Source organism: Podarcis cretensis (genome assembly GCF_951804945.1).
Source record: "Podarcis cretensis genome assembly, chromosome: 8".
In the NCBI taxonomy this organism is placed as follows: domain Eukaryota; kingdom Metazoa; phylum Chordata; class Lepidosauria; order Squamata; family Lacertidae; genus Podarcis; species Podarcis cretensis.
The window spans coordinates 15,691,239-15,718,799 of NC_137177.1; the positions used below are offsets into that span (position 1 = coordinate 15,691,239).

A 27,561-nucleotide genomic window follows, 5' to 3' on the forward strand; every position below is an offset into this window, starting at 1 on the left:
CTGCAGCGAAGCTGTAATTGCCTGAGAAACAATCATTGGATGACGTGCATTTACTTGAAAGTTGCACTCTCGGTTTCACTGTGAAAATGAATTTGAAAGAAATATTTAGGTCTTGGAAAAATATGCAGGTCTATTGCTCCTAATTTTGTAATTTGTAATTTTCTGTGTTGCCTGTGTTACCTTTTCAAACTAAAAATATGGAAAATAGAGCTAACTATATGGAAAATATTATTAAATTGGGCAATGGAATGTATGCAGAACTTCATTTGAGGTCAATTTGTAGCATGAAGACTCATGCCTTCCTATATGCATCTGATAATGCATCTGACATACACTGCACTCTCTCTTCTAGTTGATCGTAACAGTTTGTAGGTTGGGGAAAATGCTTCCCTGACCTGTTGTTCCCAATGCAAGACACTTGGCAAGACATTGCATTGCACCAGCCTCACTGCCCCCTTGCTGCTCTGCCTCCAAAAATGTAGCAGTGATGTTGGAACAGATGGTCAAGTGAGCACCACCATCCCACCCAGAATTGCCCCAAGGCATTTTGGCACCTGAGGCGAACCACAAAATGGCACCCACACCCTCCTGGGTAGAAGGTGTGGGTGAATCAGGAACAAGCAAGGGGATCATATCAGCCTTAACCAATGGTTGAAGTAGGAACCAACGTTCATCAGGGTGGAGGGGCCCAATTTGAATCAAACTGGGTAACTGAAGCCTATTTTAAGAAGCGAACAACAGGAATACTTCCTTTCTGTTGTTTCCTTCCTCATCGTTTTATAACTGAGAATTATTTCAAAATTACTTGAAGGGAGATAAGGAGCCATGAAGGTGTGAAGCATCTTCATTTCCCATCCCAGTTGCTCAGCTTTTGAATAGTTTCTGTGAAAGGACTCTCAATTTTAATGTAATTTATGTCAAAAGGGATATTGAGATTACAGTCAGGTTGAAGTTGCTTCAGGCTGAGCATTTTCAGGTTGCGCTCCACGGTGACCCAGAAGTAAAGGAATGTGTTACTTTCGGGTTTCACCACTCGCACACGCTCTGGTGCTCAAAATGACATCACGCGCATGTGCAGAAGCGGCGAATCACAACCTGAACAGACACGCAGACACAGGTTGCGTTCTGCTCTGGATGCAAACGGGACTCCGGAACGGATCCCATTTGCATCCGGAAGTACCACTGTATATTCCAGGCTTATTGTCTAGTTTGATAACCTAAACTAAACTGGGGTAAATTGGTTTGGGTCAAAAGGGATTTCTAGTTAATGCAAATCAACTTCTCTAAGCTTGGAGATAAGCACCCAAATTCAGCTTACTTCAGGATCGGGAAACTGTGATCCAGATGTTGCTGGACTACATCTCCCATCATTCCTGACTGGTGGCCTGGCTAGCTGAGCCTGATGGGAGTTCTAATTCATCTACTGCTGAAGCGCCACAGCTTTCTTACCTCACCTTTTTCATAGGTGAGTTGCCCCAGAAATAGACCTATATGCTAGTAGAACCCTTAAAGTTCAATTATCTTAACCTGGATCTACTGCAAAAGAAAAAGACAAAAAATCAGGCAAATCTTACTTATATTTGTACTCAGAGCACTGGCAACACAGGTATGTTCATTGAAGTCACAACTTATTCTGTCATAGCCATTATATGTCAGTCCTGTTTTGTTATAGCCAAAGAAGCAGTCCATAGGTAATGCTGATGACAGAAGCAAAAGTTTACTTTAAATTTCCTCCCACAATGGCTGAGACTGCCAACCATATTCTTCAGTCCCTGACTGCAGTCCTCATTAGCTACAAATATGTACGCAGACAGCTAATGCTATCACATCCAAGGCCTATAGGAAGTTGCTGGGTCCTTGATGGATAAAGGTGTCTTCTGAGCAAATGCCTCTGTTTTTGCACTTACTTGGTGTTGGGTCTTACTGAATTAGAATAAACAATATACTTTTTCTGTTCTTCCAGGCCACTAATCAAAGTGCAATGAAAGCCTCAAGGCACTGCTCAGGTGACTGCTCAGCTGGCAAAGCTAGACATACCTCAGGGCTGTTGAAAGGTGCCAGGGACACACTGGTAGGCACTGAATAGAATACAATGACTCCAAGATCATTACTGAGAGCTGATTAAATAATTTCCTGGAACTTTGCCCCGCCTTGTTCTAATTGCACCAGATTGTTGGGACAGGGAAAGATACTTTGACTAACCTGTTCTATTTGGTGATGACTCTCCTTAGCCACATTGTCTTGAATTGAAGCCAGCTCATTCCCACAGGGATCCCACAGTAATCTGTTGAGATGCTGGACTTGAGGGGTGATTGCCCTGATCCAGCATGCTCACCTTATGTTTAACTGGTGATGGCCAGAGCAATACCCTCATTTCCCACCACCCAAGGTATTTTTTTAGCCACACACAGCACAGAAGGCACAGAGGACATTCTGCACTAAGCTGTCTATCTTGGGGTGTCCTTCTCTTTGCATCATGATTTATGTTAGGACTACTTAGCAGTGCTTGTTGGCATTGGGAAGAAGGGGGTTGTACTTAGGACCCCGTCAGAATCCTCACCCCTTCTGCCAGAAGCCGTACAAATGCCTCCTTTTGCTGCTTCTTTCAGACCAGAAAGAAGGGGCTTGCCCAACCATTGCACTGTTCCCACACCTCTGTATTGTTTAGCCTAGGCAGTAGTCTAAGCCAAATGTGCAAAGAAGAAATACATACTCAGAAAAGTTCTCATAATGCCGGACTAATCAAAAGCCAAGGAGGAACGAACCAGCAGGTGACCTATGGAAGAAGAAGGAGCTGACTTGGATGGATTATGGGCCAAGGAAATGTGCCCAAGGATTCCACCAAGGAAGGACTGTTCCAGTGAAGAGCAGGAAATTATGGAAATAGAGAGTGCATACTTTCCCAGAAATCCTATATTTCTATATTGTAACACAAAGCTCTTATTTAATATTGGATGCAATCCTTTTAAGGAACTCTGTGGGAGTTCAGCCAGATGCCCCTTCCAGTCTAGCCACACCTACATTGTCAGTAAACAATAGACAGGTACTTTAAATGAATGTGTTCTTCTCTTGGGCTTTATGATAAAACTGAGCTGGAAACAACTTAATCCTAATGAGGCACAAAGTAATCAAAAATTAGCATGTCACACACATTCTCCTCCCAGAAATCAGGGGAACCTGGAACCTGCTTGTATCCATGGGGCCATTTTAGTTTGCACTGGCAGTTTTGTGCACCAAGTTTTTAGAGGGGGAATGCAAGAAAAGAAAAATTATTTAAAGGGAGTGCTGAGCAGAGCTTGTATGCATCCCAGGCTCTGCTCAGCGCTCCTTTCACAAGCCGCGAGTAGTGTGGATGTGGCTCTTGGGGGCTTTTCCACAAGGAGAGGGAAGGACTGCCCTGCTCCCTCCTTGGGGAAAAGCCCCCAATAGCCACACACACGCCCCACATGACTCTTTAAAGGGAGCATGGCTCTTGGGGCTTTTCTGGGAGGTGGGGGAAGGGGCAGAGCTGCGTGCTCTGTCCCTTCCCCCACCTCCCGCAAAAGCTAGAGCAAAAGCAAAAGCTAGAGCTGTGAAGCCTCCGCAGGGCAGCAGGATGAAGGCTTCCCATGCCCTGCGGAGGCTTCGCGCAGCTAAGCCAGAAACTAGAACAGCAAGAGGGAGCGCTGTGCAGCTCTCCCTCTAGCTGTTCTGGCTTCTGGGATATCCCCGCAAAGCCTGCATTCGCTCCATAAGACTTACTTTTTAGGAGGGAAAAAGTGTGTCTTATAGAGCGAAAAATTTGGTAATAGTAGTTGTTGCACATCACAGTGGAAGATGTGCCCCGCAAAGGGATGTGTACTCACTGATGGTTGCCACATCTCTTTGAGGGTCAGAAAGTGGTGTTAAAATACACTAGCTTAGACTAAGTCAGATTTGCTATTTTCTGTGTTTGTATTTTCCCAAATGTTCCCAAATTCTTAAGTGACCTTCTTCTACTATCTTTTATTCCTATATGGTAACAGGGTTCTTACTACACTGTTGTTATTTTTTAAAATAAATATGTATTCTGTACTTATTTGGATACAGTGTTGATTCAAACCAGAACCTCAGATCTCTTTGTGCATCCTGGGTGATATATTTTGCTGGAGACATTGGGCAACAGCTCCTGCTTTCTGGGTCACCCAGATGTCCTTTGTACCCACAGGTGTCTCCTGGACCTGAAGGGAAGAATGGATAGCAAGAGGGGTGACATTCTAATGTTCTGGGAGGTTGGCCTTTTGTTGAACAGAAATCAGAAGCCAACAAGAGAACAAGCTCTTAGAATGACGGGTCCTTTTCATAAGCTACAGGAATGAAAAGGTTGTAGATAACATCTCCTCTTGTGACCTATCTTCAGCGATCTGCCTTCTGAACACTTTCATCTGCATTTTAAACAAACAAACATTCCTCTCTTCCCCATATTTCTCTTTCCCCTCTCATTCCTTTCCTTTTTCTCTTATTTCCCCCTTTCTTTTCTCCTCTCTTTCCTACTTTTATGCTGTTCTCTCTTTTATAGACCCTAACATCATCACCTTTACCATCATTTTTGCTATTCTTTCTATTTAAATATACCTCTTTCTACTCATTTCCTTTGTAACGGTTTGTCTTTTGTATTTTCTGATAATAACAGTATTTAAAGGTAAAGGTAAAGGTACCCCTGCCCGTACGGGCCAGTCTTGACAGACTCTGGGGATGTGCGCCCATCTCACTCAAGAGGCCAGGGGCCAGCGCTGTCCGGAGACACTTCCGGGTCACGTGGCCAGCGTGACAAAGCTGCATCTGGCGAGCCAGAGCCGCACACGGAAACGCTGTTTACCTTCCCGCTGGTAAGCGGTCCCTATTTATCTACTTGCACCCGGAGGTGCTTTCGAACCGCTAGGTTGGCAGGCGCTGGGACCGAGCAGCGGGAGCGCACCCCGCCGCAGGGATTCGAACCGCCGACCTTTCGATTGGCAAGCCCTAGGCGCTGAGGCTTTAACCCACAGCGCCACCTGCGTCCCAATAACAGTATTTAGATATCTCTAAATCTCAGAACTTAAGATATCTCAGCCACATGATGATATGAAAGCATTGGCCTGAGCTTTTACAATAAAATAGAATAAAATAGAATAAGGCTTAATGTGCTGCCAGTGGTGGTGAGGGAAATCTCAACCTGGTGCCAGTAACCAGGTGGAGAGGTGGAGAAGTGGCCATCTCCCAGGGTGAGAAGCTGGGTGAGGAATTCTCCAAGGTGAAAATGGGGAGGGCATGTCATTGGGAGCCAGGGAGTGTGCTTGTGACTTTTAAATGCTGTGACTTGTTTGCAAAAAATATTGAGGAAGTAACTGCTTGCATCCACTGGAAACTTGACCCCTCTGTTACTGCAGATGAATCTCAAGGGGTGTGCAGAGCACAGTCTAGCCCTGTTGTGTTGGATGAGTTTCAGTTGGTAACATTCAAGGACAATGCCCCCTGCCCCTGTTGTCTGAGGAATACTAGCAGAACGGGGACAGCTGACTGGGTCAGGGAGGTGATAATGCCTCCTTGCAAAAGGGGGTGGTCCCTGCCCACTTGAAGGAAGCAGTGGTGTGCCATCATTACAGGTGGGTTGTGTGAACCCCCCAAAAAATCATTTTCATGGTGGCTCTTGGAGGTGGGATGGGACTCTTGGGGTGGAGTGTCATATGACATCACCAATTAAACACAGGAGGGGTGGGGAATAAACAATTGACAGGAAGTAGTATTAGTATACTACTGATGCCTGTTGTATGCATGACCAAAGTATCTTGCCAGGTGCAAAGGCACAATGGCAGTATTTCTCCTGGCGGAGTTGGGCCCGCCCTCACTTAAATATAGTGCACCCACCTCACAGAACACAAATTACCTGAATTCTTACAAACTACCCCAGAGTCTTTTCTTTTTGTAGAGGAATCTCTCCCCTCCTGACTGGAATGAGACCTAAGTAGACTGTATCTTTCCAGCTTCTACTTCTCCTGGTTCAGCCTCCCAGTTAATTCCTGACCTATTACTCTTACAGGACACAACACACTATCCTTCATGCTAAGCTCAGTGACACCTCTCTCTAGCTTTTGATATATTCCTCAGTGTGGATGCTTCTACCCAGAACCAACTCTCTCTCCTCTCACTCCCTACCTTGCTATCTCCCAACCTATTATCCCAACCTCTGTCCCAACCTAAAAACCTGTCTCTCCAAATCCTCTCCTTTTCAACCCCCTCTCCTGGAACTCCAGCCAATCAGAGGCTGTCATTCGTTAACCATTTGCTGGCAGTGAAAAATAAAAATAAAACACTTGAGGAAGAACCTGCCCAGCAAAACAAACTTTCCCGTCACACCAGGTTGCTCAGTCCATGGAATGGGGGGAGGGGGAACGACAACAATTGTGGCAATCATGTTTATGGCACCCATCAAATTTGGGAGAGCCCAGCTCCCTCAGACATTTTACTGGAGGTGGTGAAGACCCCTTGCCCCCAAGGAGTTGGCTCCTAGGGAAGCTGGTGTTTGCACAATGGTCAGAGTGAATATCCTTTCCCTTAGGTATTTTATATGGGGGTGGAGGTTTCAATGAGATGCTGACTTTTAACAATGGGGAGCCTCCAGCTAGGGATAAGGAAATGCTACACATTATTGATTAGTATGAGTGTGCTAGCTAGTGAGGTGGCACCTTGCCATATGAAATCTCATATTTTAAAGCATTATTTCTGTGCTCATCACACTTCTGCCTGTTTTGTCAAATGTGCTCCTTGCTAAGGCTGGCCCAAGACATGTTGGCAGCTGAGGCAAACCACAAAATAGTACCTCCCCATTCCTGGGGGGAAAGGGTTATGTGAAGATCAACATCAGGAACAATGTGAGGGGGGAGGAATAAAGATCGCCACAGGAAACATTTCTGCCATCTTGATCCTATTTAATCTGCGGCCCGATAGCAGCAGGAATCCAATATGGGTACGACTTTCAGCTATCCTCATATCATAGGAACCTGTCTGTACCGACCTATCGGCATTTATTTACCAAAGCCAGACTAAATGTATTTCCTTCGGAAGTGCTAAATGGTAGACTGAGAGGCATTACTTATCAGAATAGGCTTTATGTTCTCAGAACATTGACTGCATGAAGCATATCTTACTGCATTATGGGCAGTACGAGCAAGCAAGGGACCAAATGATCAAACCCCTACTAGCAAATGTGCCAGAAAATTTGAAGCCTCCCATATTAAATATCTTTTGGATGACAGGTTTGATGATATTACACTGGCCATGGAAAAGGTTTGATGATATTACACTGGCCATGGAAAAGTGGGAAGTCAAAAGAAACAATGATCATCAAGCTCGAGACAAAACAAAATGAGCGCCTCAGTTTCTCTCTCTCTTTTGTGGTTGGCTGTCTTAACTGTATTTTCTTCTGAAATTGTTCTATAGGTCTTTGGACCTCAGTAAAGATTTTAGATAGATAGATAGATAGATAGATAGATAGATAGATAGATATAGATGATAGATATCCACAGGAAACAAGGACTGGAGGAGACTAGCAGCACCTCCTAATGGCCAAGGATAAGCATCAAGGACTCTCCATCAGTTTTATGTAAGTTTATTTACAAGAAAAACACATCCAGAGCATGGCATGCCACAGACAAAGCACAGCCTCTCTCTTCTCCTTCTCTCTCACTCAGCTGGCGAAGTCTGAAGCCTGCCTCCCCCAGTTCCTCTCTGGGCATACTGCCAAACCTTCGCGCTGAAATGTCAGGAATGCCAGCCATCTTTAATGGCTGTCTGCCTGGCCCCCTACTTTTGATCCTTTGTTCCATAGTTGCAGACAGAAGCCTGTACCATGCTCTCTAATGAGGAGGGGACACATCCTGGCCAGTTCATCCAGTAAGTCCCCATTAAGCCCGGCTCGATACAACGTCACGAGGGGCTTATCCCCCCACGCCAGCTGTTGTCACCGGATGTCAGGGACTCAGCGGGAGCGCAGGGAGGAGAGGAGATGGAAAGCGAGGGGGAGCAATCCGAGGGCAGCGTAGGAGAATATGACAGCAGCCCGATAGATTCCATGAGCCTCTCCAGCGAATCGGAAGATTCACAGAAGGGGGCGCCGATGGGCAGGGCAAGGGGCGACCCAAGGGGGACACCCCAGAAGCAAGGGGCCAGCGGGGACTCCCAGAGCAGCAGTTGCAAATCAGGACCAGCTTCCCCACCAGAGCGTAGTGGGGGGGAGGAGTCCCAGGTGTCAGAGCCCACATATGCACCACCAGCGAGAGAAGATGAGTCAGGGTGGACCACGCCTCCATCGGAGAGCGAGTTAATGGTTAAGAGGAAAGTTGCAGGCTGGGCGCGCGCGCCAAGTTCAAAGGTACAGGCGAGCGGCACAGAAGGTAGCCCGGATAGGGAACCAGGTCCTAAAGCCCGCCAGAAGGAGGGGCAAGAATCGTCAGGGTCAGCGTCAGAGGAGTCCAGGAAGGATGAGACCCTAGCGGGCAGGAGGGCCCAGAGGAGAAAGGAATTTAGGAAGAGGTGGAGCAAAGCGAGAGTCTTAAACTGGTGTGGAGGGGGAGGAGACTCAGACAGGACTTCGCCGGTCTAAGGTCGAGACGTAGAGCTGCACGCTGCGGCTTTAAAATGGAGACTGAATCTCAATAAAGACTTTTGTACATAACTACAGCCTAGCGTTGGTCCTCTGTGAGCTGGGACCTGGAGGCAGCTCTGACAGTAAGTCCTGTCTCAAATTTCAAAGAACCTCGCAATGTGAGAGGACGCAGCGAGGGGCGAAGATTGGTGCTTCGCGAGCTCACAAAAGCAGCACAAGATGACTACAGAAGAATGACTGGCAGCTTTGCAAGAAGCAGTGGTACAACTTAACGCAGAAATACGAGCGGCAAGGAGGAGAGAAGAGGAATCAGATGCTGTCTGCAAGGATCTGCAAAACAGGTTGGAAATGTTGACTAAACAGGGGCCACCGGCAGCCAAATCCGAAGGGATCGGGCTCGGGAAGAGAGGGGGGAGCCTGGTGTCTCATTTCGATGGGAGTCTGCAGCAATATCCTAACTTCAGAGCAGACGTAGTTTTTGCGCTAAAGTTGCTGGAGAAGGACTTTAGAGATGAGCAGGAGAAAGTAGGCTTCATACTAACGCATCTCCATGGAGAAGCTAAAGCGTGGTTGCGCAATCTGTGGAGAGATAATGATCCAGCCCTCCAAAACGCAAAAGCCTTCATTAAGGCGATGGACGCTTGTTTTTTATCAGAGATAGATGTGGATGTCGCTAGAAAAGAGATTCACGGTCTGAAACAAGGCAGAGCCACTGTAAGGCAATATCATTCCCGCTTTTTTGCATTGGTCAACGCGCTGGGATGGGAAAAGGACTCAGCGTCCGTCAGGGACCTGTTCTGGGAGGGGCTCAACGGGGCTGTGAAAGACGAAATCGCAAGGGGGGAGAGGCCACGGAGCACTCAAGAAGTGGTCCAGAAGGCGCTGACGATTGGGGTGCGGCTGGAAGAACGTCCCTGGAGCAAAGATGAAGGGCGTTGGGGACGCACGCCAGCAAGGGCACCTCCTTTCTTTCCCAGAGACTCAGCGCGCGCTCAATCCACGCCTCCACTGGGAGGGGGAGAGGAGCCGATGGAGATAGGTGGTGCCAAGGCTCAGTCAGCGACCAGAGCCCTCACACCAGGAGCAGCCAAGGTGAAGCCTCCTAGAGGGAACAGGAAGTGTTACATCTGCGAAAGTGCTCAGCATATGGCAAAAGAGTGCCCCCAGAGGCTCCACAAGCACAATGCAGCCTCAGCAAAAGTAACAGAAGCAGCTCAGCAGAGGGAACCGCAGCAGGGAAACGACGAAGTCTGGCTGGAAGCAGAGCCGCTGGGGCCCAGCCAGACGAATCAGTAAAGCAGTCCCCAGGAATCTTACAGCCCACAGACCCCCTCCCGCCCAAACCAGTGGTGCAGCTCACCGCAACACTCCAGCTTCCCAATGGGCTCACCATGGAAGTGCCTATTACCATTGACTCTGGTAGCAATGCAGACTTTATGGGGGTGGATTTCATCAAGCAACATAGCATAGCGCTCCTGCCTGCCACGATGCCCCTGAAAGTAGTGACAGTCGATGGAAGAGAATTGCTGGGGGGACAGGTGGTACAGCAAACGCCGCCAATGGTGATGCGCATTGGAAATCACCGCGAAGTCATCAGCTTCAACGTCACCCAACTGTCAGACACGCCCATAGTGTTGGGCATGAGCTGGTTGGACAGGCACAGCCCGGCATTGGCATGGTACCAGCGTAAATTGACCTTCTGCTCCTCCTACTGCGCAGAACATTGCATCATGACTAACCAGGAGGACGAGGGGCAAGAGGATGACGCACAGCTACAACTGGGCATGCTGCAAGCTGTACCCGACAAGTACAAGGCGTTTTTGGAGGTCTTCTGCGAGAAGGAAGCGGACAAGCTGCCTCCCCACAGACCCTACGACTGCAAGATTGACCTCCTGCCGGGGGCAACGCTGCCGACCGGAAAACTGTACTCCATGTCTGAAGACGAACTGCAAGAGCTCAGGGAGTTCATAGATCACAATTTGAAGCGGGGATTCATCCGAGAATCCAAAGCAGTGGGGGGCAGTCCTGTGTTCTTTGTGAAGAAGAAGGACACGCCCCAGAAGAGGCTTGTAGTTGATTTCAGAATTTTAAGTTCGAAAACCAAGCCCACGGCTTTCCCGATGCCCAAGATCGACGACTTGCTCGCGACGGTGAGGAAGGGACGCATCTTCACCAAGCTGGATCTACGAGGGGCGTACAATCTTATACGCATGCGGGAGGGCGACGAGTGGAAGACGGCCATGTTCACGCCCTTGGGCACCTATGAGTATAGGGTTATGCCCTTCGGTTTACAAAATGGCTCCCACTGCTTCCAAGCATTCATGCATCACGTGTTAGCGGGGCTCCTCTACAAGAAGTGTGTCTGCTTCCTGGACGACATTCTGATCTTCTCGGAATCGCAGGAGGCTCATGAGGGAGATGTCAAGGAAGTCCTGCAAAGACTACGGGAGCACAGGCTTTACGCCAAGCTGGAGAAATGCCAGTTCGACATGACGGAGGTGGATTTCCTGGGCTACAAGCTGTCCGACAAGGGAATCGCCATGGACAGTGCCAAGGTACGATCAGTACTGGACTGGAAGAGCCCGCGCAATCGGAAGGAGGTCCAGAGGTTTGTCGGCTTTGCTAACTTTTATCGCAAGTTCATCAAGGGTTTCGCTATGCAGACGGCGGCCATCACGGACACCCTCAGCTCCAAGAAGAAGAAGTTCATCTGGACGGAGCAGGCGGAGCAGTCCTTTCAGAAACTCAAGCGTCTTTTCGCTTCCGAGGAACAACTGCTGCATGTGAACCCCAGCAAGCCCATGAGGGTGGAGACGGATGCCTCCGACAGAGCCGTGGGGGCAGTCCTGTTGCAGCGAGACCCGCAAGGGGATTGGAGGCCGTGTGCTTTCTACTCCAGGAAACTCAGCAAGTCGGAGCAGAACTACACCATCTGGGACAGAGAGTTGCTGGCCATTCATGCAGCATTCAAGGCGTGGCGGCACTTCCTCATCGGAGCCAAACACACGGTGCAAGTTCGCACGGACCATAAGAACCTGGAGTACTGGCGCACGGCGCGGTTCCTGAACCAGAGACACATCCGCTGGGCGGAGTTCTTTGCGGATTTCGACTTCAGGATAGAATATATCCCCGGAGACGACAACGTCATGGCTGATGCGCTATCCAGGAAGCCGCAGTATCTGGAGGAAGCAGCACCGGTAGCGGCCAAACACATTTTCGCACCCAAGGCGTGGGCATGCGCTTCTGCCACAGTAGACCTGGAAGCGATACGGCGCGAGCTGCGAACAGATTCCTTCGCGCGCTCCAAGATGGAGAAGGTGCGCAGCGGCACGGCAAAGGACGACGAGTTCCAGATACGCGACGGACTGCTCCTCCGCAAGGGGGCCATCTACGTACCAGGAGATGAACTCCGCGCGACAGTACTGCAACAGCTACACGACGCACCCAGCGCCGGACATTTCGGCAAGGAAAAGACGGTGGAATTAGTAGCTAGAGACTTTTGGTGGCCCAAGATGCGGGGAGAAGTCGCGGAATACGTCACGAGGTGCGACACCTGCCAAAGGGCCAAGCCAGTACACAGACCGCCGGCGGGACTGTTAGAACCGCTACAGACCCCGTCCGAACCGTGGGAGAGGGTAGCCTTGGACTTTGTCACTGACCTGCCCAGCTCGAGGGGCAAAACAGCAGTACTCGTGGTAGTCGACATGTTCACCAAGATGGCGCACTTCATTCCTTGCGCGAAGGTGGCCACAGCGGAACAGACAGCCAAGCTGTTCATAGACCATGTGTTCAAGGTACACGGCCTGCCACGGTCTATCCTGTCCGACAGGGGGCGCCAGTTCATCTCGAGTTTCTGGCGGAAGCTGATGGGGATCCTGAACGTCAAGGTCAACCTAGCGTCGGCAAGACACCCGCAGACCAACGGACAAGCGGAGAGGGTCAACGCCGTCATGCAGCAGTACCTGAGATGTTACGCCAACCAGCAGCCCTCGACCTGGGTGGACTATCTGCCCCTGGCCGAGTTTGCCTACAACAACACACAACACGTGTCCACGGGGGTGACACCGTTTTTTGCCAACCACGGGCGACATCCCAGGACCTTCCCGGGCTTAGAGAAAGAGGGGGAGGGGGAGCCACAGGGAGCAGAGGCATTGGCAGAGGAGTTACAGGAGGTCCATGAACAGCTCCGTAGACAGTTAGACCTAGCAAAACACGTATACAAGATGCAAGCAGACAAACACAGAAGAGTGGGGGAGGACATACGGGTAGGGGACTGGGTCTGGTTAGCGGCCCAGGCAGTGCCGGCCAGATCCTTAGCTAAGAAGAAGCTAGGACACAAGCAGTTGGGCCCTTACCTAGTCGAGGCACAGATCAACCCAGTGGCTTTCCGTTTGACACTACCGGAGGGTTCCAGAATGCACCCGGTCTTTCATAGATCGGTGCTAACGCCCTACAAGGCACCTCACAGGTTTCAGGAGCCAGGAACAGCTCCCAGTCCGCTTAGAGATGCACCCATGACAGGGGGGTCGCCGAGGGCGGGGCCACTCAACGAGGTGACGGAGATTTTGGACTCGAGATGGGGGGAAGAGGGCGTCGAATATCTCATCGCAAGGGAAGGTGCCCCGGCCAGCGCCAACAGCTGGGTGCCGTACTATGCGGTGGAGGAGCACTACCTCAAAGACGAGTTCCACACACTCTTCCCACACAGGCCCATGCCGGAGGATTATTTTGATGAATATCTTTTCACCCCCACACTCTCAGCCAGTACGTTTCAGGGGTTCTCCTCGGCTGAGGAGACGGTTCCAGAGACTACCTCGCCGGAGGGGTCGGTCTCAGACTTGGGTGCGGAGCGCTCTTATTGGTGGGACACTCAACCCGAGGAGGAGTGGCGCAGGAGACTGCTCAGAGGGCCCTGGCACGCAGACTACCCAGAGGAAATGGGGGAACAAGGGGGCATGGACGGGTTGGGGGAGGATCCTGGTTTCGAGCACGCCGGCAACGAGATGGAAGCGGAGGAGAGCGACGTCGATGTACCCGTCACGGACTGGCAGCATGCCAGGGGGGAAGACCGGTATCCGGCAGGCACCCCCATAGCATTGGAGCACCCGGAACCCACGCCAGAAGAGGGGGAGGGGGGAAGGGGGGGCTTCGAGGGGGGGATGGATGTCAGGGACTCAGCGGGAGCGCAGGGAGGAGAGGAGATGGAAAGCGAGGGGGAGCAATCCGAGGGCAGCGTAGGAGAATATGACAGCAGCCCGATAGATTCCATGAGCCTCTCCAGCGAATCGGAAGATTCACAGAAGGGGGCGCCGATGGGCAGGGCAAGGGGCGACCCAAGGGGGACACCCCAGAAGCAAGGGGCCAGCGGGGACTCCCAGAGCAGCAGTTGCAAATCAGGACCAGCTTCCCCACCAGAGCGTAGTGGGGGGGAGGAGTCCCAGGTGTCAGAGCCCACATATGCACCACCAGCGAGAGAAGATGAGTCAGGGTGGACCACGCCTCCATCGGAGAGCGAGTTAACGGTTAAGAGGAAAGTTGCAGGCTGGGCGCGCGCGCCAAGTTCAAAGGTACAGGCGAGCGGCACAGAAGGTAGCCCGGATAGGGAACCAGGTCCTAAAGCCCGCCGGAAGGAGGGGCAAGAATCGTCAGGGTCAGCGTCAGAGGAGTCCAGGAAGGATGAGACCCTAGCGGGCAGGAGGGCCCAGAGGAGAAAGGAATTTAGGAAGAGGTGGAGCAAAGCGAGAGTCTTAAACTGGTGTGGAGGGGGAGGAGACTCAGACAGGACTTCGCCGGTCTAAGGTCGAGACGTAGAGCTGCACGCTGCGGCTTTAAAATGGAGACTGAATCTCAATAAAGACTTTTGTACATAACTACAGCCTAGCGTTGGTCCTCTGTGAGCTGGGACCTGGAGGCAGCTCTGACACCACATATTGAACTCCAACCAAAATTGCATCACTGTTCTACTCCCCTGCCTCAAATTAAGCAATTGCCTGGAAGTGACAGCCAGCCTCTGGGGGTCTTGGAACATTATATCCATGAACGCCAAAATCCCGCAAACATTGTATCCATGAATGCCAAAATCCCGTCTTTCTTCTCCTTCCCTTCTGTTGCTCTTAAAGCTTCTCCAGTCTCCCCATTCAGGGACTGAATTGCTGGCCTGTCTCTTCCCCAGAGGGATGCGGGTGGTGCTGTGGTCTAAACCACTGAGCCTCTTGGCTTCCTGATCACGGGGTGAGCTCCTATTGCTCTGTTCCAGCTCCTGCCAACCTAGCAGTTCAAAAGCACACCCGTGCAAGTAGATAAATAGGTACCACTGTGGTGGGAAGGTAAACGGCATTTCCATGCACTCTGCTTTCCGACACGGTGTCCCATTGCACCAGAAGTGGTTAAGTCATGCTGGCCACATGACAAGGAAAGCTGTCTGTGGAGAAACGCTGGCTCCCTTGGCCTGAAAGTGAGATGAGCGCCACAACCCCATAGTTGCCTTTGACTGGACTTAACTGTCCAGGGGGCATTTACCTTTTTTACCTTTCTTCCCCAGAAGACACAGCCTCAGACTCTGGCTTAGCTGATGGTTGCCTGGCTTCCAACACTTCCTCTCTTCCTCATGAGAACAAAAAGATTATTCCCTGGGAAAAAGGGGGTGGGCTGTCCTCTCTAAACTCAGACAGCTTGCATCTACTGTGTTAGCCCTTTGCTAGCTCAGCTCAATTTCTGAGGCTGCCTGTCCTGCTGTGCTCTGGGGGGCCATGTTCCTGACAACCCCTATCAATCCAGCCACCTAAGATGGTCACCACACCTTGCTTCATGGGTGGGACCATCCTGCATCTTGATATGCCAAACTACACATTCAACCCCGTCACTATGTAACCAGCATCACAAATACCAAATGGGGGAAAGCATTTACAGCTCTGTGACTCCAGTGCCTGAAGCCCATCGTTGTTGAAGGATGCTACCACCAGATGCCCTAGGTATAAAAGGTTTGCCTACATGGAGATAGAGGTTCCTAAATATCTACCCACTACTTGCTGGTTTGTCCCATCTATGAGGACTTAGTATAGTTAAAGCTATGGTTTTCCCAGTAGTGATGTATGGAAGTGAGAGCTGGACCGTAAAGAAGGCTGATCAACAAAGAATTGATGCTTCTGAATTATGGTGCTGGAGAAGACTTTTGAGAGTCCCATGGACTGCAAGAAGTTCAAACCTATCCATTCTTAATGAAATCAGCCCTGAGTGCTCACTGGAAGGACAAATCGTGAAGCTGAGGCTACAATACTTTGGCCACATCATGAGAAGAGAAGATTCCCTGGAAAAGACCCTGATGTTGGGAAAGATTGAGGGCACAAGGAGAAGGGGACGACAGAGGATGAGATGGTTGGACAGTGTTCTTGAAGCTAGCAGCATGAATTTGACCAAACTGCAGGAGGCAGTGAAAGACAGGAGTGCCTGGCATGCTCTGGTCCATGGGGTCATGAAGAGTTGGGACACGACTAAACGACTAAACAACAACAACAACAATGAGGACTTAAGAGAAGTTTTGTTCAAATATTTAAATCTCCCAACTGAGAGATGGATTCAGTATATGATTAACTTTTATTTATTTATTTATTTATTTATTTATTTATTTATTTATTTATTTATTTTATTTATTTATTTTATTTATTTATTAAGGGACAAGTGCCCATACACCTCTGAAAAAGTGGTCTGTTCTGCTTTTACAGTGACGATTATAAGGGGAAAAAAATATTCTGCATTTATCCTGTTTTATGTATTTTATATTTTGTAATTGCTTCAGCTAAACCAATAAATAATAATTGCATTTGTATCTGAAACAGAACTAAGAACCAAAATTTTATTTTTCATAACCATTTATTTTGTTTTGTAATGATCATAATAAAAATTATTCGTTAATGATACACTAGAGGGTTCTTTGTAGTTAGAATCTACAACCCGCACATTTTTGACCCATTTTTCTCTGCCCCTTGCTTCCCTTTACCCCCACCAAAAGCAAAAAAGAAAGATCCACAGATCCTGAGCCCTGGACTTCACCACTAGGCCTCCAGTTCCCCCTCATTGCCATGAATTTTGCAATACACAAGGAGGAGGTCTACACTGTCCTATTTACCCTTCATGTTCAGGCTGGAGTGAGATTCCTGAAGCATTATAACATCTTTTTTGGGTAATAAAAATGGCCAATCCCCCAGATCCAAGTTTTCTTCTGTGGATGGCACAAAAATCTGTTGTTCCACAGCCTTGGAACGTGAAATCGTGGAGATGCATGGGGGCTAGAAGAAAAGGAAAGAAATGTTGTCATTAGTCCTTTACCCAGGTACTAGGAGATTGTGCTTGTGAGGCTAAATGACAATTTTAGTTAGTTTTAAAATGTGTATATTTAAGAAATCTGAAAAATATAATTTCATTAGAACATGAATAAACAAAATTTTCAGCATGAAGTTCGGATAAAAAGAAACTCATATGTAATTCAGAATTGCCATCATACCCAAAGGAGTCTCAAGATTATTAATAAACAGTTTATCTGTCAGGCTTCAGGAAATCAGAACAGAAGGGGGCAGTTCCCACCATTCCTCCTCAGTCCAGCCTCTGACATTATATTTATAAAATATAATGAAAGTAGAGAATCTTAAAACAGGCCTAATTAACTAGATTAAGTAGATCAAATTCTTTTGTGCAGCTGAGTTGCAATAAAATGGGAGGAATTCTATCCCTGCTATCTCCTGGGCATGTTAAAAGTCACATGCTGTGGCCACATAGCAAGATTTGAAAACAACACTCCCTCCCTGGTGTGGGAACCTTGAGTGTTTTAACCTGGCATGAGACAACAGTGTGATGCAGCGACACACAAACAAAAAGCTGGAGGTGCACTTCATTGTCTCTCAGGACAGTTGGATGCCCACTGAGACTTCCTCATTTCCCCACTGTGATCTAAGCATCCAGAGAATCCTCCTTTTATTTTACAAGTTTCCAAGAGCGGAAATTCTGTTGCACAACTGTAAATCATTGCACTAATGGTCTGAGTTAGCCAGATACTGCTCATTGTCACAGAATTTAAGAAAACTTATTACATGCCTTTTACATAATAAATATGCTTTTTGAGCAAGGGGGACACATTTTGTCCTCGACTGCAACCCAATGGTGGACAGATCCAGATGCAACTGGGGTGAAGCAATGAATGCACTTTTTACTTTTGTTCAGAAGGGTGTGTTTTTTTTAATAATAATAATAATAATAATAATAATAATAATAATAATAATAATTTTTATTTATTTATACCCCGCCCTCCCCAGCCAAGGGAATACTCCTTCTGGACAAGCAAGTGGCATTAAAGGACACAGTCCAGGCAGGCAAAACACTAAGGAAGGGTGCAGAATGGGGCCAGTGAGAGATGTGGATCCTCTCACATTTCTAGTAATATGCAAGGGAAAGGGAAGGGAGGGGGAGAATAGGAGAACAGGAGTGAGTCTGTGTGACCCATCCAATGACTAGGCCCTTTCCCCCTGTCTAAGTAGCAATGTTACCTCTAAAAAGAGATCCTTTAAAAACAACACACTGGGTTTCATTCTCAAGGCAGTTGATGGTCTTCTCACTTTTACACTGTGTGGTTCCTTTGGAGAAGCAGGCTGGGCACTTCAGGCCATTTTCAGCCAGCACGTTGCGATCAGGAACTGCCAAAATCAAAAGCATAGTGAGCATGTTAATGGTTTTACAGTGGTACCTCGGGTTACATACGCTTCAGGTTACAGACTCCGCTAACCCAGAAATATTACCTCAGGTTTAGAACTTTGCTTCAGGATGAGAACAGAAATCGTGCTCCGGCGGCGCAGCGTTAGCTGGAGGCCCCATTAGCTAAAGTAGTGCTTCAGGTTAAGAACAGTTTCAGGTTAAGAACAGAACTCCGGAATTAAGTACTTAACCCGAGGTACCACTGTATCTGTTTTTGTACCTGTATGTTATATTATTGTAATTCACCCAAGGGCTTTACAGTTTTGGTGGGGCACCTGCAAATATTATTGGATGAAAAGATTATCTAGACCCAGTCTGGGTTTAGGATTGACATTGGGACAGATTCAGGAGAAGCCTGGTTGGAAAGGGAACCCATCCCTTCTCAGGCAGAGATGTAGCTGCCCAGTAGGTCCCTCTTCTTCACAGTTTCTCCTCATGCCTGCTTCTTCGTCCTGCCTGCCTCTCCACGCCTTGAGAGGCCCTAATAGTGCTGACCTGCTCAACCCATATAGCCATGTGGGGCTGTCTCACCCCTTTTTAATGAGGTCCAGGTCCTCTGAGTACTGCTGGTTGACTAAGGATTCAGTCCTTGACCAAATCCAATGCAAAGCCCTAACATGTTGAGGATTTTAAAATTATACAGAAACTTACGGCTGAGAGTTGCATTGTTACACAGTTCAGTGTTGCAGCAGAACTGCTTCATCTCAAAGAATTTACTATCCCCTGCAGTGAAGCTGTAACTGCCTGGGAAACAATCATCGGATGATCTGCATTGATTCAAAAGTTGCACTTGGTGTCCCCCTATGAAAAAGAAATTGAAAGAAATATCTAGATCTGGGAAAAATATTCAGGACCATTGCTCCTAAGGCACATTCATTGTAAAATTTGGCAATCAAAAGTGAGGCGCTGTTTGTTTGTTTGTTTGTTTGTTTTTTAAAATGTGTATGGACTTCTATAACATAGGAGGAAAAAATATCAAAATGTTTTTCAGTAATAATACATAAAAGATATAAGAAAAACCACATTAAAAGTAAATAAATAGATATCAATTAACCAGTGAGGAAGGATCTATTCGTAATGATCTGCATAGCCCTGGTGGAACAGAATAGTTTTCTGCAGGCATTTATGAGTTCAGCTCTCTGCCACAAGCAGTAGTCTCTTGCCTCCTTAATCCATAGGACCAACCTCTGTTTTTATGTTTGCAATTAATTTGTATAATGCTTTAAATTTGGAATGTATGCAGAACTTCATTTCACATCCAATTTCTAGCACAAGGACTCATGCCTTCTCCTATACATCTGACAATACATCTGACATACACTGCACTCTCTCTGCTAGTCGATCATAACAGTTTGCAGGTTCGGGGCATGCTTCACAGAACTCCTGTTGTTGAACAGAAGACACTTGGCAAGACACTTGCATTGCACCAAACTTACTGCCCACTTGCCCCTCTCCCTCCAAAAATGTAGCAGTGATGTTGGAACAGATGGTCAAGTGAGCACCACCATCCCACCCAGGATTGCCCCAAGGCATTTTGGTGCCTCAGACGAACCAGAAATGGCACCCATGTCCTCCAGGGTAGAAGGGGTGGGTGAATCAGGATCAAGCAAGGGGATCAAATCAACCTTAACCAATGATTGAAGTATGAAAGAAGTTCAACAGGGTGGAGGGGCCCACACTGAAACAAGCTGGGTAACGGAAACCCTTTTTAATAGGTGAACTACAAGAATACTCCCTTAATGTTGGTTCCTTCCTAATCACTTCATCACTGAGAGTTATTTCAAAATTACTTGAGGGGGGAGGGGGAGCCATGAAAGTGTGAAGCACCTTAGTTTCCCATCCCAATTGCTCAGCTTTTGATTAGTTTTTTTTTTTATAGATCTGTGAAAGGAGTCTCAATTTCAATGTCATTTATGGCAAAGGGGATATTCAGGTTATATTCTAGGCTTATTGTCTAGTTTGATAACCAAAACTAAATTGGAGTTCATTGGTTTGGGTCAGTAGGGATTTCTGGTTGATACAAATCAAGTTCCCCAAGCTTGGAGATAAGCACCCAGATTCAGCCACTGGTTGTGATCAGGTGATGTTAGATTCCCTATTTTCAAAAGTAAGCCATTCCTTACTTCAGGATGGGAAGCTGTGATCCTCCAGATGTTGTTGGACTGCATCTCCCATCATTCCTGACTGGTGGCCAGGCTAGCTAAGGCTGATGGGAGTTCTAATTCATCTATAGCTGAAGTGCCACAGCTTCCTCACTTCACTTTTTTCCTAGGTGAGTTGCCCCAGCGTAGACTTCTATATGCTATTAGAACCCTTAAAGTTCAACTATCTTAACCTGGATCTAATCAAACAGTAAAAGACAAAAAAGGAAAAAAAAAGCCAAAAAAATCAGGCAAATCTTACTTATATTTATACGCAGAACACTGGCCTCACAGGAATCTTCAACGGAGTCACAAGTTGTTTCAAGATAGCTATTGTATGTCATTCCAGTCTTGTTATAAATATATCTGCAGTGCAGAGGTAATACTGAAGACAGAAGCAAAAGTTTAATTCATAAATTATTAACTATTATTATTATTATTATTATTATCATCATTAACATTATTATTAATTGGTTTTGCACTTTGCTAAGTGACACACAAAGGAGGAGGTGAGAGTCAATTAATACTTCTAAATTAAAAGGGGTTCAATTTTAAAAGCATTTTAATAGAATAGAATAGAAAATAATAGAATAGAATAGAATAGAATAGAATAGAATAGAATAGAATAGAATAGAATGAAACACTCATTAATTAAAACTCTTGAAGCCATTGCCAAGAATACCGGTTAAATTATTTCCAAGAAGTGGGGAGGTGAACTCCCCCTTTCCCATGGCCAACCTTCCCCCCATCCAGACTCTCACTTAAATATATTTTCTTCCCACCGTTTGGTTACAAACTTAGCACAATTAAACTATGGAATTTTCTACAAGAGGTAGTCAATGCCACCAATTTGAATGGCTTTAGAAGGGAATTAGACAAATTGATGGAAAATAAGACTCTCAGTGGCTACTAAAAGTTGCATATTTCAGATATCAGTTGCTGGAATTCACAGTAAGCCAGAGTGTTGTTGCACTGAGGTCCTGACTGTGAGCTTCCATAATCATTGGGTTGGCCAGTGTGAGGACAGGATCCTGGACTAGGGATGAGCCAATCTATCAATTTAACTTACTTTCAGTTTCTATTTTTCCGATTTATTTATTTATCTGCATCCACTTCCTCCAAGAAGCTCAAGGCTGTGTACATAGTTTCCCCCTCCCAATTTAAATCTCAGAAGATTCCTGTAAGGTATTCATTATTTATCACTATGACATTATTTATCTGGATGACTGTGAAGGAAAAGTTTGTTTTTGCTGGGGCAGGTTGGATGCCAAAGTATTTCCTTGTATGGCACCCTCTGATTGGCCAAGGTTCCAGGAGGGGGAGTTGAAAAAGGAGATGATTTGGAAAGACAGGGAGAGTGAGTTTTGGAGGGAGTGTTGGGAGGAGGTTTTGGAGTAGGTTGGGATTGAGGTTGGGAGGATAGGTATGAAGATAGGGAGTGAGAGTTGGTTCTTGGCAGACTTCCGGGTTAGCGCCAACAACTAATGGCGGATTCCCTCTGAGCTCCAGAGGGATCGGCTCCGCGAGATCGGGTCTTACAGCTGCGGCAAAGCGGGGACCCTCAAAAATCACAGGTGGGTGAAGCCTGTGAATGTGGGGACTCGGCGGGCACCATTTGCGCCCCCCCAAGCCACGAAGGAGCCTTTTTAAAGGCTCTGGAATGGGACGGGGTGAGCGGTGCGGTGCTGAGAGTTGACTGCTTCTTCCGTGGAGTGAAGCCGCACAGCCGTTTGTCGGAGAGCGCTGACTTCTTCTTGTGAACAATTGGATTTTAAAGCAACAACCCGTGAGTAGTACGGAAATTGGAATTTTAAAGAAAATTTCCTAAATTCGGCATGATCAGGGAAGTCTGCCTTCCCTCTCTGTAAACAATTTAAAGCAAAGGACCTGTTACTAAGGTCGAGGAGAATTTTTCTTTTTTTTTTTCTTGTAAAAGACTTTAATTTCACGGTTTGGCACTATAAGAATCTTATTGGAAGCAGGGGAGCCTGCAGAAAAAGAACTAAATCTGGGAGCTGAAGCACCACCACCCCGGACCCGGGAGTGTTCCGTGAGAGCCTGGTGATGAGGTATAGAAGGTCTTGACAGCTGTCAAGCTAGCTGTCAAGACATAAAAAGAGGATTTTGTTTCTGTTGCTTCTGCTGGTTACATTTGTTACAATTTGCTCCTGAAAAAAAAAAGGAAGGGCTGATACAAACTAACTGGACTTTTGGATTTGTGTTGAAAGGAACATCAAGGAACTAAAATTCCTCTAGAGGGGGTTTTGGGACATTACAAAGAATGGCTGAAGGAGGAAAAATACAGGCTGAACTGAACAGAGCATTTGTTCTCTTGGGAAAGCTGCAAGGTCAAATTGATGTTTTGGCTACAAGTGCTACAACTTTGGATTTAACAGTGAATACCTTCATTGAATTTGATAAGGATTTGACACAGGAAGCCTACTTAACTGGACAAACAGAGAAATGTGAGAGCTCTGAGAACTTGGAGAAGGAGATATATGTTGTCCCTGAAGAAAAGGAAGGGGGAGCTGTAACCTTGCAGATGTCAAAGGAGAGCTGTAATTTGAGGTCTGACATGATGGCAATAAAGGAAAATAAAAACTTGATGTGGAAAGTCTGGCCTGAATTGGAGAGTGAAAAATGGAGAGATCTCCTTATGTGGAGATCTGAAGACCTAAGGATTACAAATTTGATCAAGGTGGAAGTTGGAGCTTTGGGGACATTTGGATTTGAAAGGAGTATGAAACAAGATTTGGAATACCCCATAGGATTTACCTTTAAGTATGAAGGCCTGGCTGGAAGAAATGTGGATCCTGTTGGGCCGGAGCTTCCCCAAGATTTGGTTTTCAATATTAAGGACTATCAAAAAGACCGGCAGAGAGGAAGTGAGAGGGAATTAAGAGCCTCGGATGTAAGATCTCCAGGCTGATTGTATATTGAGACTGATGGACATATGTTGGGGACTGATACCGGGAAGGGGGTATGGGTGGAATAGAAATTGGGAACTCAAAGGGTACATAAATATAATTTGTTTTCCTTTTTGTTTTGTTATCTGTATGTAAATTGGGAAATTAGTGGAAGGGAATTTTGATCGACCTTAGAGAAATGTATTAAGAATAAGTATTGATGTATAAGTTTGGATGAGAGTCAAGATTGGATAAAGTAAAAGTGGTTTTTAAAACAAACTAAATTAAATGAAAATAAGGTTGGAAGGATATATAAGAAAAATGATTAGATATAGAAGATTAAGCAAAAATGAACTGAGGAAATGGACGAAAGAGAGAAAGTAAAAGAATAACATATTAAAATAAATTATTAAGTTAACAAATAAGGTTGAAAGAACTTGCTGAAATAAAAATTTGAATTTGAATACAGAAATGGGAGGTGTGGGGAGGTCAAGAAGATAAGTAAAGGGAAGTTGTCATGTAAAGGATTTAAATTGGTGTTTTTTCTTTGTTCTTTTTTTAATGATTGCATTTTTTCTATGCATTTTTCTGTTTTGTTCTTTTTTATTATTTTTTTTATTTTTTCCCCTGCCTTTTGTGTTGTATTGTGTATTTTTTGTTTCCCCCCCCCCCATGTTTTCTCTGTAATCTTTAAAAAATCTGAATAAATATTATTAAAAAAAGAAGACGAGAGAGTTGGTTCTTGTCAGAAACATCCACTCTGAGGAAAATATCATACGCTAGAGAAAGGAGTCTCTGAGCTTAGTGTGAAGAACAGTGTGTGGTGTCCTGTAAGAGTATTTAGGCCAGGAATTACCGTATTTTTCGCCCCATAGGACGCACCGCCTCATAGGACGCACCTAGGTTTTTTTGGGGGGGGAATAAAGGAAAAAAAATTATTTCCCCCCCCAGGCGCGGGGGCTGGCACGGGGGAAGCCTGAGCTTCCCCCGACCCCAGCCCCCAGAACAGGCTGCTGCCCCAAGCCTTGCGTGCCCAGCGGGACCTCCCGCCGGGCACGCAAGGCTTGCCGACATCTGCCCGAAGCAGGGGGCGGGCTCCACAGTTCGCCCCCTGCTTCAGGCTGCAGGCTGCTGCCCCAAGCCTTGCGTGCCCGGCAGGACGCACCGACGGGCGCGCGAGGCTTGCCGACATCTGCCCGAAGCAGGGGGCGGGCTCCGCAGTTCGCCCCCTGCTTCAGGCTGCAGGCTGCCGCCCCAACCTTTGCGCGCCCAGTGGGACCTCCCGCTGGGCGCGCAAGGCTTGCCGACATCTGCCTGAAGCAGGGGGCAGGCTCCACAGCTGGCCCCCTACTTCGGGCTGCAGGCTGCAGGCTGCCGCCCCAAGCCTCGCTCGCCCGGGGGGACCTCCTGCCGGGCGTGCGAGGCTTAAGGACATCTGCCCGAAGCAGGGGGCGGGCTCCGCAGTTCGCGGGGACCTCCTGCCGGGCGTGCGAGGCTTAAGGACATCTGCCCGAAGCAGGGGACGGGCTTCGCAGCTCACCCCCAACTTCGGGCTGCAGGCTGCCGCCCCAAGCCTCGCGCGTCCGGCGGGACCTCCCGCCGGGCACGCGAGGCTTGCGGATAGCTTCCTGAAGCCTGGAGAGTGAGAGGGGTCGGTGCACACCGATGCCTCTCGCTCTCCAGCAAAAGCCTGCATTCACCCCATAGGATGCACACACATTTCCCCTTCATCTTTGGAGGGGGAAAAAGTGCATCCTATAGGGTGAAAAATACGGTAACTGGGGGGCTGAGGTTGAGACAGGAGAAGTAGAAGCTGTAAAGAGACAGTCTACTTAGGTCTCATTCCAATCAGGAAGGGAGAGATTCTTCTAGTAAGAGAAGTCTCCCAAACCAGTGAAACCTTGGAGTGCTTCAGGAGTAGGGTTGTCTAGGGGTGTGTAACTGACAGAAAGTACCACCTTGTTAAGAACCAAAGTATTGGTTTTACGTTCTTCCACTGTTATCACTAAATCATCTGCATACGCTTTTAACTTGAATTCACTTTTCCCAACCTGTAATCTCTTTATTTGCTCTTATGTTTTTGGCAAGTACTTCTAAGACCAGAATAAACAATAATGGTGATAATAGGCAACCTTGTCTTGTTCCTTTTTGGATCTTACAAAACCTCACTCCCTAAAGTAATAGAAAAAATTCAGAATTTTGGGGAAGTGGCAGGATTTAAGCTAAATAGGAATAAAACTAAATTATTAGTTAAAAACATGAAGGAAGAAGAAAGAACTGAATTAGAACAAAATATTGAGATTGAAGTCCATAAAAAGATTAAATATTTAGGGATTTGGTTAACATCAAGAAATATAAACCTACTTAAAAATAACTATGAAAAAAATTGGCTTGAGGTAAAAAGAAATTTAGAAATATGGAGCAGAATGAATCTCTCAATGTTAGGAAAAATATCAGCGATTAAAATGAATGTGTTGCCTAAAATGCTATTTCATTTTCAATCAATACCAGTCATCCTGAAAGATGAATGCTTTAAACAATGGCAGAAAGAGATTTTAAGATTTATCTGGGGGGGCAAAAGGCCAAGGATAAAACATACTTACAGATGTAAAAGATAGAGGCGGGTTTGCCCTCCCAGACCTTAAATTGTATTACGAATCTGCTTGTTTGGTATGGATCAGGGACTGGATGAGATTGGACAAGCAAGAGGCACTAGAACTAGAAGGACATGACAACAGATTTGGTTGGCATGCATACTTAGGGTACGGGAAAGGGAAGATTCATAGAAGCTTTTACAACCATATAATCAGGAAATCATTAATGAGAGTATGGGAGAGATATAAAGACTTATTGGAACAAAAGACTCCGTGGTGGCTTTCACCACATGAAGCATTACTGCTCAAACCACTTGGAAAGAAAGGAAAATGGCTCACATATGCTGATTTATTAAAGGAACATGATGGGAAATGGAAATTAAGAGATTATGATGAGATCAAAGGCCACTTTCACAGTTGGTTGCATTATCGACAATTACATGAAACATATAAAGAAGACTGTAAGAAAGGATTTAGTTATACTAGATCTAGGTTTCAAACGGAAGTGATTGAAGGGAAAGTGAAATTACTGAAGGCCACATATAGCATACTATTAGAATGGGAAACGAAATATGAAGAGGTAAAAGTGAAATAACATTGTAAACTGAAGTATCCTAAGTTTTATCAACTTGTGTCATAAACTTCCTTGTTAAATAAAATTGTTAATGTTAATTTGAACAAATCCTGCCCAAGACTCCTAATTATTAAGTTTTACTTCACGCAAATCCTATACAAACTAATCTGAGGTAGACTGTGGAAATCCGTGGGATTGGTGTTCTGTGAGTTGGGTGGTGTCAGGGAACTGCCATCGGAGAGTCAGGTGGTGGAAGGGCTCAAGGAGGCTAGGAGACCCTCGGATGCTGAGGAAGGAACCAGCAGGGGGAGAGAGAGAGGTCCCGCAGAAACTCAGTCGGAGGGATGGCTCCAAGATACTTCCAGTGAGAACAGCGGAGAGGTTTCAGGACCTCTGCTGGGGACGCCTACTCCGCGCAGGAAACTGTCACGCAGAGAATCCAGAAGGAGAGTTTCCGTTAAGGAACTCTTATGTTGGCGTAAATTCCGGAAGCGCCCACTGATGGATTCTGCCAGCGATTGAGGTAGCCATGCATCCATGGCTCCGCAGACTGGGAGAGTTTAGAAACTGATTGCAGGAGTTGAGAACTCAACCATTTACGCACAAGCAGCCCCTTAACCCATTACAGGTGGACTATACTTAAGTGAGAGGATGGGCACAACGGTGCCAGGGGGAAAAAGGTCGTTGGGCCCATCATAATGACAACACAAGAAATATTCATGACCTAACTCTCTGCTACTTTCTCTTGGTAACCCTGCCCTCCTTGCTCTCTGGGGTGTTGATCTGCACTTCTAGCTCCCCTTCTCTCCCAAGCTGCAAGTTCTTGTCAGTGTCCTCCAAAGGTAATTAAATGTTCCCCATCTTACCTGGAGAAAGCAGGACCAAGAGGAGGCTAGCACTCAGGAGTGCCTTCATCATTCTGGAAAGATTAGGAGACTCAGAGCAGAGATGGTTCAACAAGGGAATTGATGCAGGTAGAGGCTTACTTGGAGGAATTTATAGG

The 27,561-nt window shown here is 46.8% G+C and overlaps 2 long non-coding RNA genes across 2 annotated transcripts; both read right to left on the reverse strand.

The window, feature by feature from the left end:
- LOC307221813 lies at window positions 1-27,561 on the reverse strand. The gene is made up of 3 exons (XR_013841544.1): window positions 27,425-27,561; window positions 20,747-20,869; window positions 1-78 (listed from the first exon to the last, which is right to left on the reverse strand). It is a non-coding gene; the product is annotated as an uncharacterized lncRNA (long non-coding RNA).
- Window positions 16,562-19,134, reverse strand: LOC307221801. The gene is made up of 3 exons (XR_013841532.1): window positions 18,995-19,134; window positions 18,139-18,285; window positions 16,562-16,887 (listed from the first exon to the last, which is right to left on the reverse strand). It is a non-coding gene; the product is annotated as an uncharacterized lncRNA (long non-coding RNA).